Source organism: Theropithecus gelada, chromosome 5 (genome assembly GCF_003255815.1).
Source record: "Theropithecus gelada isolate Dixy chromosome 5, Tgel_1.0, whole genome shotgun sequence".
Classification (NCBI taxonomy): domain Eukaryota; kingdom Metazoa; phylum Chordata; class Mammalia; order Primates; family Cercopithecidae; genus Theropithecus; species Theropithecus gelada.
Window position 1 is genome coordinate 182,010,730 of NC_037672.1, and position 14,420 is coordinate 182,025,149.

The following is a 14,420-nucleotide window of genomic DNA, read 5'->3' on the forward strand; positions in this document are numbered from 1 at the left end:
GCAAGATTCCTTTCCTCTGAAGTATCTAAAGTAGTCAAAATTAAAGAAACAGAAAGTAGTTACCAGGAAGAGGTGGGAGGAATTAGTGTTTAGTGGATGGAGAGTGTTGACAAAATACCAAACTCTGTAAAACATTTACAGAGGTTAATTCTGAGCCAGCATGAGTGGCAGTGGCCCAGGGAACAGTTTCAAGAGGTTCTGAGAAGGCGTGCCCAAGATGGTCAGGTTACAGCTTGGTTTTATACATTTTAGGGTGACGGAAGTTACAGGCAAAGCTACAAACCAATGCATGTAAGGTGTACATTGGTTCAGCCTGGAAAGTCAGGACATCTCAAAGTGGGAGGTGGAATGGGTGGGGGTGCTTACAGGTCATAGGCAGATTCAAAGATTTTCTGATTGGGAATTCATTGAGAGAATTAAGCTTTGTCTAAGGACTTGAAGTCAGTAGAAAGAAATGCTTAAGTTAAGATAAGGGGGATTGTAGAATCCAAGGTTCTTATTATGTAGATGAAGCCTCCAGGTAGCAGCCTTCAGAGAGAATAAGTGGCAAATGTCTCTTTTCAGACCTTAAAAGGTGTCAAGGCCAGGTGCAGTGACTCACACCTGTAATCCTAGCACTTTGTGAGGCTGAGGCAGGCAGATCACCTGAGGTCAGGAGTGCGAGACCAGCCTGGCCAACATGGTGAAACCCCATCCCTACTAAAAATGCAAAAATTAGCTGGGCATGGTGGCACCTGCCTGTAGTGCCAGCTACTTGGGAGGCTGAGGCAGGAGAATTGCTTGAACTCAGGAGGTGGAGGTTGCAGTGAGCCAAGATCATGCCACTACACTCCAGCCTGGGTGACGGGGCAAGAGTTTGTCTCCAAAAAAAGAAAAGAAAAGAAAAGAAAACAGGTGTCAGACTCCTAGTTAACCTCTCCTAGATCCAGGAAAGGCCTGGCTGCATTGACGGAAATTCTCTACAGATGCAAATTTCCCCCACAGAAGACTTTGCAGGACCATTTCAAAATATGTCAAAGAAATATATTTTGGGGTAAAATAATTTTATTTTCCTCAAGGTCTGCTGTCTGTCATATGATGCTATACCAGACTCAGGTTGGAATTTTGTATCTTATTGCCACAAAGAGTCTGTTTTGTCAGGCTTAACATGTCTATTTTAATGTTAATGCTGGTCAGTTGTACCAAAACTCCAAGAGGAAGGGGTAGGTGTGTCCCATCTCCCTTCCCATGATGGCCGGGAATTCAGTTTTTCAGGTTTTTCTGGAGCCCCATTGGCTCAGAGACAGTCCATTCAGTCACTTGGGGAAACTTAGAATTTTATTTTTGGTTTACAAAAGTTTCAGTTTTTCCAGATGAAAAAGTTCTGCAGCTCTGTTGCACAACAATGTGAATACACCTAACACTACTAACCTGTACACTTAAAAAATGGTTAAGGTGGTAACATTTATTTATTCTTTTACTTTTTTTTAGATGGAGTCTCAGGCTGGAGTGCAGTGGCACAATCTCGGCTTGCTGCAACCTCCGCTTCCCAGGTTCAAGCAATTCTCGTGTGTCTCCCGACACACGAGACACACGTACTCCTCCCGAGTAGCTGGGATTATAGGCACACACCACCATGCTAATTTTTTGTGTTTTTAGTCGAGACAGGGTTCTGCCATGTTGCCAGGATGGTCTTGAACTCTTGAGGTCAGGCAATCCGCCCACCTCAGCCTCCCAAAGTGCTAGGATTATAGGCGTGAGTCACCGTGCACAGGAAGGTGGTAAAATTTAATGTCAGTTTTTTTTTTTTTTTTTTACCACAATTAAAAAAAAAAAAAAAACTTAGTATGAGAATTAAAAAAAATTTTAAACCACTCAAAATTGAATACCTCAGAGAGAAAATTTCTATTAACCAATGGGAGCTTATCACTATTGATTTTTCAACAGTTAATGAGTGCCTACCCTGTGGCACTGTTCCCTGGCAGCGAACAATGAACACGACAGGCTTTCATTCGTAAGGAAATCAGCGGCTACTTTAAAAGGCAAGAGGTTCGGCTGGGTGCAGTGGCTCACGCCTGTAATCCCAGCACTTTGGGAGGCCAAGGCAAGTGGATCACGAGGTCCGGAGTTCGAGACCACCCTGACCAACATGGTGAAACCCCGTTTCTACTAAAAATACAAAAATTAGTCAGGCATGGTGGTGGCGGTGCCTGTAATCCCAGCTACTCGGGAGGCTGAGGCAGGAGAATAGCTTGAATCTGGGATTCGGAGGTTGCAGTGAGCCAAGATCATGCCACTGCACTCCAGCCTGGGTGACAGAGCAAGACTCTGTCTCCAAAAAAAAAAAAAGAAAAGAAAAAAAAAAGTAGACAATAGGTTCTACCGTAAGGGGACCCGCAGAGAGGAATGAAAGCATGGAGAAGGGGCGAGGAGATCCTGGTGGAGATGAGGGAAAGCTTTCCTGAGGAAATGAGGGGAAATCTGAGATTTGAAGGATGAGAAGATGTCTTTTTTAAGGCTAGTCAAGTGAAGCCGTGGGAGTGGAGAAGGAACAAAGAAATCTGTAACTGGTTGTGACTGCACTCGGACCAGCTGAGAAGAAGATATCAAGACAAAAAGAAGGCACGGACTTTCTGTTCGGAACATGTGCAATAGTCTAGGCAATATAAAGCATGCTGCTTAAGATGGGGGAACAGGACATCCACATATGCTGAGGTGGCTCCAGGACCAGGGTGGCAGAGGGTTCTGGAACCCATGTCAGTGAGCCTGAACGTCTTCCTGAGGGTAGGCTCCTTGACATGGGTTCCAGAGCCCTCTGCTACCCTGCAACCCATGTCAATGAGTCTGAACATCAGTAGGAGAGTCACTGGAGAGCCTGAGTGTAGAGTGGACAAGATTAGACTCGATTTGGAAAGACCTCTCTGGCTTCAGTGTGGGGGACGGATCGAAGTGGGGACGGATCGAAGCGGGGACGGATGGAAGTGGGGACGGATCAAAGGGGGGACGGATCGAAGGGGGGACGGATGGAAGGGGCTCGCTGCTGGTTGAGGCTGTGGCAGTGAGCACAGTGAGACAAGCACAGGCATAGCCTGTTGTTAATAATGTTGTATTTATAGTTTTTGGCTTAAGACTTTTTACCTAATATTTCATTTTTAGGGTTTCCCATTTCATTAAAATTTCATTGTAATCATTTTTAATATCTGCTTGGCATTTCATTGTATGGATAATCCATGATTTATTTAACGACCTTCTATTTTTAAAGGTTGTTTCTGTTTCTTATTCTAGAATGAGTAGAATTAATATTTTGGTGCAAGGATTCTTGTCTATATTTTATAAATATTTTCATAAATGTTAAGATTATACTAATCTCTTGCATCAGATGGCAGAAGAGGTGGCGGCAGTGTTACCAAAGGGGTGTGTGTGTGTGTGTGTGAGCAGTTTTACTTTGTCCTACCTAAATTGCGGATCTTTCAAAGAAGCCATAATCTAATATATTCATCCTCTGTGTTGCATGGGGCAGGGAAGGCTGTGGGTTTGCACTGCATAGCACATTGTTCTATCCAGGCAAAAGGGCAAGCGCTGTAGAAGGCCAAAGCTAAAAATACAGTGTGGCACTGAGGAAACGAAGGAGCTGTCCAGGGGAAGTGAGTCATACTGAGTCAGTACCTCTCCTCCTGTACACAGCAGTAACCTCCTCAGCTAGGGAAAGCAGACTGGTTCTTACATGAAAGTAATTTCAGGTCAGGCCTGGTGGCTCATGCCTGTAATCCCAGCACTTTGGGAGGCTGAGGTAGGCAGATCACCTGAGGCCAGGAGTTCAAGACCAGCCTGGCCAAAATGGCAAAACCCCCATCTCTACTAAAAACATAAAAATTAGCCAGGTCTGGTGGTGCACATCTGCAATCCCACCTACTCAGGAGGCTGAGGCGGGAGACTCGCTTGAACCTGGAAACTGGAGGTTGTAATGAGCCAATATTGCCACTGCACTCCAGCCTGGGCGGCAAAGCCAGACTCTGTCCAAAAAAAAAAAGTAATTTTAATAATAATACCAATAATTTTGGTAACAAATGGAGTAATTTCATTCCTGTAGCGCTTTTGTTCCTAGAGGTCGACTTCTCATGGACCATCCATGGACCAGGACATCCCTTGTCCATTAGCACAGGGTCTCCAGGAAGACAGCACCACACAGGCAAAGAATCTAAGGAGCTGAGCCTCCCTGAAAGTTTCTCACTGGGTCTGATAAGACTTGGTGGATTAGAAGAATGGCATTCCCAGTCTAGAGGGGCAGGCAGGACAACCTGTGCATGGGCATTGAGAGGATATTGTGCACGATCCCTGTCATTACCGTGACCCTGGAATTTCTCAGGAAATCCAAATAACTAATGCCAGTTGGACTGTTTATAAGGTTTCCTCTCTTCAGGAAATCATCAAAATATTCTCTCAGCTGCCAGGCCAACTTCTTCAGGACTGAAAGAAAACCTTTTTTTTCAACCACAGAGAGAGAGAGCAAACAGCCATTGCTACTTGACAAAGTTTGGGGAGTGGGAGGTGGTTTTATTTTGTTTTTTTGGAAACAGGGTCTCCCTATGTCACCCAGGTTCATCTCAAACTCCTGGGCTCAAGCGATCCCCCAGCCTCAGCCTCCTGAGTAGCTGGGACTTCTGGTGTGTGCCACTATGCCCAGCAGGTTTGGGTTTTAAATTTTTTTCCTTCTTGTGAAGAATCTCAGGGAGGAGGATGGAGAAGAATATGGAGAATTTATTAGCATAATTTTAGGTAACTACTATGTATGTATAAAACACAACAGGGCTATAAAGTCATAGTGACTGACTTCCTGGGGCTTACGTTATAATTGGAGAGTGAAAACTCCATGTTAGTGGTTGTTACAACTATTTGTACAGGTAACCGTTCCACACCAAGTGCTACAACAGTCCCAAAGAGGGAGGGCTCACTCCCTGCTAGAACATCCAGAAAGAGGAAGATAGCAGGAACATTTTTCAATGAAAGTTTATTTTGTTTTCTCTTTAGAACTTGTCTATTTAAGACTGAATTAATTTAAAATTTTATAAAATTATGCCATTCATAAAATGACCAAAATATGTAGAAACACATGCTTAACACTTAGGTCATGTATCTTTTCTAAATAGATAACTTAATATATAGGTTTATTTCCAATCTTTATTTTACCCAACTGATTCATGTCTTTAACATAACTAAAAACCAAAGCAAATCAGGTTATATTTGTATTTTGCTCGCTGTATGTCTCTACCCTGTCTAGATATACTGGGATTTACAAAATCAGAGAAATGCTTTTCAGAGACTCCCATAAAAGACAGAAGGACTGGAAGCAGTGTCTCATGCCTGTAATCCCAGCACTTTGGGAGGCTGAGGCCGGCAGATCACCTGAAGTCAGGAGTTCCAGACCTCAAGACCAGCCTGGCCAACATAGTGAAATTCCATCTCTACTAAACATACAAAAATTAGCCGGTGTGGTGGCACATGCCTGTAGTCCCAGCTACTTGCGAGGGTGAGGCAGGAGAATCGCTTGAAGATGAGATTTGAGTGGGAACACAGCCAAACCATATCACCTGTGAACTTTGAAATTAATAAAAACAATCCAAAGAAAATATTTAGGTAATAAGAATTCTAACCAAGCAAATCCTACAGAGCTTACTCTTCTCTTTGCCTTCGCATTGGTTTGAAAATCTAATTCTAATGGTAAGTATTTACTGTGTGCCAACTATGTATTATCCAGTGGAGTTAAAAAGATCAATAAGAAAATAGCTCTACCTTCAAAGGGCTGTTATCCAGTAGGGAAAACACACTTGTCGATACATGGTTAAATGACCCAATAGGCGGGGCACAGTGGCTCATGCCTATAATCTCAGTGCTTTTGGAGGCCGAGGCGGGCGGATCATCTGAGGTCAGGAGTACCAGACCAGCCTGGCCAACATGGTGAAACCCCATCTCTACTTAAAAAAAAAAAAAAAAAAAAAATAGCCGGGCATTGTGGCACATGCCTGTAATACCCCAGCTACTTGGGAGACTAAGGCAGGAGAATCGCTTGAACCCAGGAGGCGGAGGTTGTAATGAGCCAAGGTTGCACCATTGCACTTGTTGCCTGGGCAATAAGAGTGAAACTCCATCTTGAAAAAAAGTAAAAAAATAAATAACCCAATACCATTTACAACCTAAATAACAGAGAGGGAGACTCTAAAGGAAAATGATGTTTATTTGGGACTAGAGCACTGCAGTAGGAGTACACACTCCATAGTAAGCTCTGCATATTCAGGAAGGTAAAGGAAGACAAAGGTCTCTAAAGGAATAAATGAGGAGGATTACAGAATTGTTTTGAGATAATTACCCTTGGCTACAGGATCAATAGCAATTATGGCACCAGTCCAAAGTTGGACAAGCAGTTGATGGGCAGTTGTCCTCACAGAATTATTTTTTTGAGTAAGGTTGCAAAGGCCTTTGTGCAAGCTTGTGGTTTTTGCAGAGTCTTTTATGATAGATCCTGTTGCCAGGCACTTGTGAGAGACCTCCCTTCCACGGCCTTCCCCAGCCCCATTTGTCAGGATTTTTAACACGAGTGACTCCAATGTTGATTCTGTCAACTTTCACAGACACAAATTATTAAGACTGACAAGCACAATTGCTGACAAGTGTGAGTGGGCTAAATTGTATTCCCTCCACATTCATATGTTGAAGTTCTAGCCCCCAGCACCTCAGAATGTAACTGTATTTGAACATAGAGTCTTTGAAGAGATAATTAAGGCTGGGCATGGTGGCTCATGCCTGTAATCCCAGCACTTTGGGAGACTGAGGTAGGAGGATTGCTTGAGGCCAGGAGGTCAAGACCAGCCTGGGCAACATAGTGAGACCTTGTACAAATAAATACATTTTGGATAGAGTTAATTAATGTGAAATAAAATATGGTTATTGGGGAGGGGTTCTAATCTAATATGACTAGTGTTTTTATAAGAAGAAGAAATTAAGACACAATGCACAGAGAAGGAAGACCATGTGAAGACACAAAATGATGGACACCTGCAAGCCAAGGAGAGAGGCTGGAGAAGAAAACCAACTCCAGTGACACCTTGATCTTTGACTTGCAGCCTCCAGAATTGTAGCAAATACATTTCTGCTGTTTAAGCCACCCAGGCAGTGATACTTCGTTTTGATAGCCCTAGCAAACTAATACAGCCAGAGATTTTATTAGTCCATTCACATACTGCTATAAAGACATACCGGAGACTGGGTAATTTACAAAGAAAAGAGGTTTAATTGGCTCCCCGTTCCACAGGCCGTACAGGAGAAGCCTGGCAGCTTCTGCTTGGCTTCTGGGAAGGCCTCAGGAAACTTACAATCATGGCAGAAGGCGGAGAGGCAGCAAGAGTATCTTACATGGCCAGATCAGGAGGAAGAGAGAGAGGTGGAGGAAGGGGCCACACACTTTTAAACAACCAGATCTCGGGAGAACTCACTATCGCGACAACAGTTCCAAGGGGGATGGTGCTAAACTGCCCCCATGATCCAATCACCTCCCACCAGGTCCTACCTCCAACATTGGGGATTACAATTTGACATGAAGCTTGGGCAGGGACACAGATCTAAACCATGTCAGAGACAGACAATATAGGAACTTGTATACATTGCTGGTAAATAAATGGGCACATTCATTTTGGAGGGGCACAAGCCCCAGTAGCCAAAAATCCATTTGAGTTATCTATTCTAGAGAAAGTCATGCAAATGTGCCCCAAAAGACATATGGAAAGCTGTTCAGTGAAGCGTTTTATCTAACTGTGAAAAAAATGAAACTAACCTCCCCTCAGTGGAAAATGGCTAAACTGTGGTTCATTCACACAATGGAATTCTACAAGACAGTTAAAATGAATGACCAAATGTATCTGCACGTATCAACATGGATAAATCTCAAAATCAATGTTCAGTGAAGAAAATTGCAAAAATATTTGTACAACATGATATCATTTATGTGTAGTTTTAAAACAATTGTCTATATTGTTTATGCACATATACATATGTGTAAAAGTACAAATACACACATGAGCATAAGATGCGTGTAAGATAATGGTTAAGAGCACAGACTGTGGTGCTCCCTCACCAATTATATAACATTTGATAACGTTAATCCTGTGCCTCAGCTTCCTCATGTGTAAAATGGTGTTAATGATAGTGCCTACCTTATTGGATCATGGGGAAGATTACATTAGAAAATGCATACAAAATGCTTAACTCAGTACCTGGCTCATAGCAAATGCTCAATAAATATTATATTATACTGTTGTTTAACAAACGTCCACTTCAAAACTCATGGTGAAATGTGTCATTGTGATGGTATTGAGAAGTGGGAACTCTAAGAGGTAGTTAGGTTATTAAAGCTGTCATCATGGGAATGGGCTCATTACCATGGGAATGGGTTTGCCCCCTCTTACAATCAATCAATCAATCTCTCTCTCTCTCTGTCTCTCTCTGTCTCTCTCTCTCTCTCTTGCCCTTCCACCCTTCAGCCATGTTATGACGCAGCAAGAAGTCCCTTGCTAGATGCTGGTGCCTTGACATTGGACTTCTCAGCCTCCAGAACTGTGAGCCAATAAATGTCTATTTGTTCTAAGAAATCTTACTAGATAAGGGCCAGGGGCCGTGGCTCACGCCTGTGATCCCAGCACTGTGGGAGGCCGAGACGGGTGGATCACGAGGTCAGGAGATCGAGACCATTTTGGCTAACACGGTGAAACCCCGTCTCTACTAAAAATACAAAAAATTAGCCTGGCGAGGTGGCGGTGCCTGTAGTCCCAGCTACTCAGGAGACTGAGGCAGAAGAATGGTGTGAACCCGGGAGGCGGAGCTTGCAGTGAGCAGAGATCACACCACTGCACTCCAGCCTGGCGGACAGAGTGAGACTCCGTCTAATACACCCAGTGTAGACCAGGAGGAAAGCTAATGCTGGTGTGCATATATACTGTTAGTAATAAGGTAAATTGGTGTAAGTTTCTGGAGAGCAGTTTTAAAAATATTCCTAAAGATATTCACAATTATGTTTTTGCCTGTAGGAAATAAATGAATAAATATTTATGTATATCCATTAAAGTCTTAAATATAGTAAATATAATAGTGAATAACTGGTAATAATTTACCAGTTTGGGGGAATTGTTAAATTATAATATATCCATTTGATAAACTCTTAGGTGGATATTAAAATTCATATCAAAACTCTAATTAATGATTTGTTGAAATGTTCATGACGTGATAATGACATTCACGAAATAATAATGAGGATGATCACAAATTTTGTTTTATTTACATTTAAAAATTTGTTAAACTAGAGATATACCAACATAATAATAGTGATGATCAGAGTGATGAAATTATTAGGTGATTTACAGTTTCTTGATTATATTTTTCTATAGGTTCCAATTTGTCCATAATAAATGTGTTTTTTTAATCTGAAAAATCCTCAAATGTAAAACAATGAAATGTGGGCCGAGTATAATTCTTAAAATATTTACTTTTTGCCTCTTTTTTCTGGATCATGTTTTTCAAGTTCTCTCATATTCCTAAATTCTTCTCTGAACTTGTCTTTCAGTCACTTATTTACATCAAGTAGCTTTCTTGTTCCTCTGTTCTTGATTTTGTTTTTTGAAATGGTCTCTAGATATAACTGAAGAGGGAAAAGATCAATTATTTACTTAATTTAAAATTATATAAAAAGGTAATTTTTTGGCAAAAAGTAGGTTTGACCCTTTGCATAAAGCATTATTTTACTTTGGGAAATAAAGACTTAAATCACTTTACATAAAAATCTACACTATACCTATGCATGTCAGAGTTGTTTAACCTGGAGTCCATGAACATCTAGGGGTTCACATAATTTGAGGCAGCCTCAAATTATGGTCTAGCTTTTTATTTCCTCTTTGTAATCCATCAGCCTTTGGTAAGGTCTTTTTGAATCCTCAGCTTTGTCTCAGCTGTGCCTTGGAGTCTCCTAGGAGGGCCCTTAGGCCACAGCTCTGGGAGCCTCCCCATGGTGGGTGTGGAGGTGGCCACAAGCGTTGATGAGAAGTCAAAGCACAAGTGACTCTCGGGGGCACAGAGGGAGAACTTCTCAGCCTGGCTTCTTGGTCTCACCTGGGAGATTCTCTTTTCAGTGTTCACCTTGAAAATTCTGACTTTATTAAGAAAGGTGATTTTTTTTTATGATGTACACATACTTTATAATGTCAAAGAATAAACACGTGTAGCTTGCCTCATCTGTTTAGTTTTTACCTGAAATCTCTGCGTGTTTTGATGATTCATTCTGATCTTCTCCCAATTTTTTAAGAGTTGCATCTCTGTTGAGAACATCTATTCTTTTCTCACCATACCACTAATGGAAATGATACGTGTGGTTTAATATGTAAGTTTTATGACACTGACAAGTTCATTGTCTAGCGATGGCACATGTGAGCTATGGGGGCTGCCAGTTTCTCCTCCTGGGTGCCTATCAGACAACACCGTTCAACACAGCTTTCTTCTTGTCGAGCCCGGATTCAGCCTCAGAATTTTTCCCAAGTTCTACCAAACACTTGGCAATGGTATGCAGTATGAAATATACTGATTTATATATATGTATACAGATATACACACACATACACACATAATGGATTTGTCTGTTTTATTATGTTTAAAATGAACAATTTTTAGAAGTCCTTTGTCAGGCCATGTGTCCTGAGTTTGGATTTGAAAAAAATATTCTCATTATATGCACACCACATATACTCTTGCATGCGTAATTATGGTGAAATACATCAACTGCTCATGCTTTGCCTTCAGTAGGAAATTACACGGATAGGTCCTGGCCCTCTGGGCTGTGTGATTTCACAGGTTGATTCTCTGAGGCCCAGACAGAATATGTTTGGGCCTGACTTTGTCACCTTTGTAATTTTTGTTTTTTTTTGTTTTTGTTTTGTTTTTTGAAACGAAGTCTCACTCTGTCACCAAGGCTGGAGTGCAGTGGCACTATCTCAGCTCACTGCAACCTCCGCCTCCCAGGTTTAAGCGATTCTTATGCCTCAGCCTCCTGAGTAGCTGGGATTATAGACATGTGCCACCACGTCCAGCTAATGATTGTATTTTTGGTAGAGACAGGGTTTCACCATGTTGACCAGGCTGGTCTCAAAGTCCTGACCTCAGGTGACCTGCCTGCCTCAGCCTCCCAAAGTGCTGGGAGCCACCGCACCCAGCCTGTTATCCTTGTAATTAATAACTAATGTTCTTAGCTTCTTTCCCCTTCCGCTGAATCTCCCTCTTTCTTAATCAAGGCTTGGAGAGGTCTTTTTTAAAATCCTAGCCTCAATATCATTCTTTCATCTACTGAGCTATTCCATGATATGAGATCCAGGAACCTGTTTTCAATAAAAAGAACAATGGATTGGCTAAAATGTGAAGTATTTTTCACCATAGATATATCTATACAGTATATGGACTCCCAGTGGCCTTTTCTTTTGCTAATAAAACATGTTCATTTTGATTGTTAGAATTTTATTATTTGAGTTATCAGTGTGAAGGCAGAGGGGAAATAACCAGTAAGTCACGCCTCTAACTCTGTCTGAGATAAAAGTCCTCTGCGAAAGACATTTAGCCCTATGAGTTCCAACAGAAGCTGCTGGACATTCAGAATCAGCTTGCAATTCCTTTTTTTGAAAAAGACATGCAGTGATTTACTTGTTAGGTCAAAAGCAGAGAGGTATCTCCCTTGTTTGGGCTTCTCCGTTGAGGTTTATATGGATCTGTGAGGCTGCCGTCAGTGCCCCCGCCTTCTGTTAAAGGGGTCAAACCAAGCAAGAATTCCGAGGGAATCGGTTCCTCTTCCCAACCTGCTGCATAGACTAGCTCTTCAAACTTTATTGTGCTCTTGGCTTGGAGTTTCAGCCTATAAGAAATTAAGAATATAGGGAAAGGAAAAGGGATTTGCAAATAGAACAGAGTTGTATTGCAGGAAACACAGTAACCAGATCCTTTCCCAAAGCTTTTACCCTTTTTAGCTCAGATATTAAGTTTGTTGTTGGTGGTGGTGTTGTTTTGTTTTGCTTTTTTGTTGTTTTTGAGACAGCTTCTCACTCTGTCACCCAGGCTGGAGTACAGTGGCATGATCCCGGCTCACTGCAACCTCCATCTCCTGGGTTCAAGCGATTCTCCTACTTCAGCCTCTGGAGTAGCTGGGACTACGGCCCGCACCGACACACCTGGCTAATGTACGGCCCGCACCGACACACCTGGCTAATGTACGGCCTGCACCGACACACCTGGCTAATCTTTTGTATGATTTTTGTTGTTGTTTTTTTTTTGGTGGAAATGGGGTTTCACCATGTTAGCCAGGCTGGTCTCAAACTCCTGACCTCAAGTGATCCACCAGCCTCAGCTTCCCAAAGTGTTGGGATTATAGGCGTGAGCCACCACACCCGGCCAGATATTAAGTCTTAAAGTTTAAAAACGTGGTTTCGAATTTTACAGTTTTCTTCAAGTTGATGTGGAAGAAAATTAGTAACAAGTTAAAAAATAATAATGAAGACAGTGACTTTGAAAGTAGGACTATCAGTCTAAAAGTAACTTCTTCATAAACATACTCTGTGTTGTGGAAATTGATCACACAAGCTGTGCCATTCTTGTCCACCCAACCAAAATAGAGTGGAGGGCTGGGGGGACGAGCACTCAGGACACGTGACATTGCTCTATAAATAAAACTCTCTGCAAGTCTGGTGGCTTAAACTGCCTGTTGTAGCCTGAGACCAGTTTTATCTGTGGCCTCAGCAGCTACAACTCTAGGACTAATCGTGGCCACCATGGTCACCCACCAAATGGAGCTGGCCAGCCCCCGAAGCTTTGCTAAAACCAAAGAACTTTCTCCAGGACCACACAGAACACTCTCTTTTTTTTTCTTTTCTCATAAAATCCCCAACCTTCTCTTTTTTCTTTAGATATACCAAAAACCACTTAGTCTGCCTGTAGGCCCTGAATTGCAATTCTTTCTTCCCAAATAAAGTGTTAAATTTAGAGATTCATCTCTAATTTTTTATTCTCACTTCCACAGTGTGTATGTAGGTGTATGTGGGGCGAGGGGGAGAGGAAAAGGAAGGGAGAGAGGGAGACAGAAACAGATCATAATCCTGCTTGCCTGTGTGACAGGACTGGATTTTGTGTTATATCCTGGTAGAAATCAGATTGTGGCAGTGAAAAGAAAGAACGACAGCAGGAAAGCATTCCTAATTCCTCACATGTCTGTCCTGCCAGCTGAACCCTTCTTCAGGGATCTCCCAGCTTCACAGCCCTCAACCCCTCTCCCTGCCCTGACTCGGTAGGGCATAAATTGCAGCAGTCACAGGGTCCCATGCAGGTGATTGGCCTGAGCAGGAGTTGGGGATGCTGCTTGGGACTGATCTATCTTCTCAGGAATTTAGACAACACCATGAGAAGCGCATCTCTGCAAGAATTAAAGAGTCCACAGGACCAAAAAGGAGATATGATGATTTAAAAAAAGGAGAGGTCAGCACCATCCACTTTGATGTCATTGCATGTTGCTTCCCTCATATAAACAATACTACCGGCCAGGTGCCGTGGCTCACACCATAATGCCAGCACTTTGGGAGGTTGAGGCCAGTGAATCCCCTGAGGTCAGGAGTTCAAGACCAGCCTGGCCAACATGGTGAAACTCTGTCTCTACTAAAAACACACACACACACAAAAATTAGCCTGGTGTGGTGTTGCATACCTGTAATCCCAGCTACTCAGGAGGCTGAGACAGGAGAATCCCTTGAACACAGGAAGTGGAGGTTGCAGTGAGCCAAGATCACGCCACTGCACTCCTGCCTGGGCAACAGAGTGAGACTCTGTCTCAAAATAAAAATAAAAATAAAAAACACAACACAATAATATTACCTTCACCCCTTTTTCATCTTCCCTTCATCTTGTCCTCCTGCCTCCAGTTTAATTACTTGGTAAGTTCGCTAAACATTTATTGAGAATAGAGCACTCCCCAAACACTGGGGATTCACAGTTGATTAAGACTTGGTCTGTGTGAGCAAGGCGCCTGGCCTCGCTGGGACCGCTAAGCACGTGATGGCCAGTGCTTTGACAGCGGGGTGTTGGTACGGTGTGCACATGGTCCCCTCCAAGTCTCATGTTGAACTGTAATCCCCGGTGTTGGGGGTGGGGCCTGGTGGGAGATGACTGGGTCACGGGGGTGGATTTCTCTTGAATGGTTTAGCATCATCCCCGTGGTGCTGTGCTCGAAATGAGCGAGTTCTCACGAGATCTGGTCATTTAAAAGCGTGTGGCATCTCCCCGCACACTCGTTGGCTCTTGGTCTCATTCTCACCATGTGATGCGCCTGCTCCCCCTTTGCCTTCTGCCATGATCGGAAGTTTCCTGAGGCCTCCCTGGAA